This window comes from Budorcas taxicolor, chromosome 3 (assembly GCF_023091745.1).
Source record: "Budorcas taxicolor isolate Tak-1 chromosome 3, Takin1.1, whole genome shotgun sequence".
Lineage (NCBI taxonomy): Eukaryota > Metazoa > Chordata > Mammalia > Artiodactyla > Bovidae > Budorcas > Budorcas taxicolor.
Genome location: NC_068912.1, coordinates 34,410,048 through 34,412,937, shown reverse-complemented (window position 1 = coordinate 34,412,937; position 2,890 = coordinate 34,410,048).

Here is a 2,890-nt window from a genome sequence, read left to right as displayed (position 1 = left end):
CTGTCTCCTTTGCAAAACTTCTTGTACCACCACTGCACTGTATATTAGCACTTCTTGGGAGAAATGTATTGTTGACCTTGCAAGTTGTGCTGCTTTGTGACCCATTTTGAACTTGAGTAAGAAAAACGCTTGTATTTGCTTTTTTTGTCTAACATGATTTCCATAGTTTAAAATATATATAAAATACATAGCAAGTAATAATTCATTAGCAAAAAAAACAGAGTAAGAAATGTTCATTAAAATGGTGAGTAACATAACCACATTTAAGAATATATTCTGATATCAAATGGCAAATTTCAACAGTGCAAAACCACAGTCACTTTGGCACCAACCTTGTAATTTGTTGCTGCTGTTGTTGTTTAGTCTCTAACTCGTGTCCAACTTTTTCATGAACCCATGGACTGTAGTCTGCCAGGCTCCTCTGTCCATGGACTTTTCCAAGAATACTGGAGTGGGTTGGTTATCATTTCCTCCTCCAGGGGATCTTCCTGACCCAGGGATCAAACCCGCATCTCTGTGTCTTCTGCATGGGCAGGCAGATTCTTTACCACTAGCACCACCTGGGAAACCCAGTCCCTGTCATGTGTCCATTTAATTAGCCAGTCTGGCCCCTGCAGAAACTAACTGGGTGGATCCTGAAGAATGACTGTAGACTATTGCAGGCTTTAGCAAGTAACAGCTCTAATCACACCTGCTGTGCTGGGCATAATATTGTTGCTAGAGCAGATTAATAAGGCATCAAGATAGGGGGTATGGCCAGTGATTTGTTGAATGAATAATTTTCCATTCTAATTAGGGAAGATATCAGAAAAGGTTCACATACATGTGGGGTAAATAATAATATGTACAGTTTTGCCTCAAGGATAAGTTAACTCTGTCCTCTGTCATAATATAGTCAAAAGACATCTGGACCACCTGGACAATTCATAGAATATCACATTGACCCATTACATAGATGATATTATGCTGGGCAGACAAGTGCAAGCAAGAGGTGGCTAGTATGCTGGAGGCATTGGTAAGACCCATGCTGCAGAGAGTAGAAAAATGCTGCAAAGATTCAAGGATTTGTCACTTCAGTGAAGTTTTTAAGGGTCCGTCCTTCCACATAAAAAATAAATTGTTGCATCTTGCATCCCCTTCCACAAAGAATGCACAGGGTTTGGTATCTCTCTTCATCTTCTGGGGCAGTATATTCCATACCTGGGAATACTTCTCCAGCTTATATACTAGGTAACAGAAGATTTCCAGCTTTGAGACCTAGAACAGAAGGGCTCTTCAGATGGTCTGGTCTCCTATACAAGTATCTCTGTCACTTTGGCCATATATTCCAGCAGACTCTTGTATTAGAGGGGTCAAGAGTGGGAAAAGATGCAATTTGGAGCTTGTGATGGTTAATTTTGTGTCAACTTGACTGGGCCATGGAGTACCCAAATAATTTGGTCAAACATCTGGGTGTGTCTGGGGTGGGGTGGGGGTTTGTTTCTGGATGAGATTAACATAGGATTGGTAGAATGAGTAAAGCAGATTGCCCTGAGTAAAGCAGATTGTCTAATGTGGGTGGGCCACATCCTATCAATTTAAGACCTGAATAGAACCCAAAAAAAACTGAGTAAAAGGGAATTACAACTGCCCAACTGTATAGCTAGGACACTGGTCTTTTCTAGCCTTCAGATTTGGACAGAAACCTTGTCTCTTCTTGGATCTTGAGCTTGCCAGCTTTCAGACTGGAACTTACACCATAGGTGTTCTGGTTCTCAAGCCTTTGAACTCAGACTGGACATGAACGTTGGCTTTCCTAGGTCATCAGCTTGCTGACTGCAGATCTTGGGACTTCTCAGCCTCTGTAATCACGTGAGCCAGTTCCTTATAATAAATTTACATCTATATCTAACTCCTATTCTGTTTCTCTGGAGGACCCTGACTAATACAGATACGAGCAGTGGAGTACAGCTGTAATAAGTAAAATGCAGAAGCAGCTTGGAACTGGATAAGGGGTAAAGGCTGGAATAATTTTAAGTTACATGCTAGAAATATGGACATTAGGGGAAAATCTAGTGAGATCTCAGATGGAAATGAGGAATATGTTACTGGAACTTGAAGGAAAGGTGATTCCTGTTATAAAATGGTAAAGAACTTGCCTGAATTCTGTCCTAGTGTTTGTGGAAGGTAGAATTTGAGTGATAAAATGGAATATTCAGCTGAGGAGATTTCTAAGCCAAGTACTGAAGGAAAGGCTTGGTCTCACCTTATTACTTAGAGTAAAACATGAAAGGAGAGAGGTGAATTAAAAAGCAAAGAGAAACTAGAACTTGATGACTTAGAAGACTCTCGGCCTACCCATATCGCAAAAAATGAGAAAACGTGTTTGAATGAAAAAACCAACAGTGTTACTAGATTATTACTTAAAAAGGAGTATAGGGATTACCTGAGCAGAAACACTGCCACTTTGAACTGAAGAGGACAGAGATGGGAAAAAATAAAGGATGGCTGTTGGATTTATTGAATTGGACAGGACAGAATAATAGATGGTCGTCAGGGCTACTGTGTCAGTTTTGACAGGCAGGTGGCTTCTTCCTGAAGCCTTGGGAGTGGGACTAGACAGCAAAGCCTTGGGAGTGATGCTGCCACCCTGTAAGACCTGGACAGCAGAGCACTGAGCCAGAGAATTGCTCTCAAACCTTAAGATCTAATCGAATTTTTCTCACTAAATTCTGAACTTTCTTAGGACCCATCACTCCTTCCTTCTTTCCTGTTTCTTTCTTTTAGAATGGGAATGCCTATCCTATATGCCTGCCCCTCCCCCCACGTTGTATTTTGGAAGCACATAACTTGTCTGATTTTACGGATTCACAGCTGGAGAGGAATTTGGCCGCAGGATGAATCATACCTT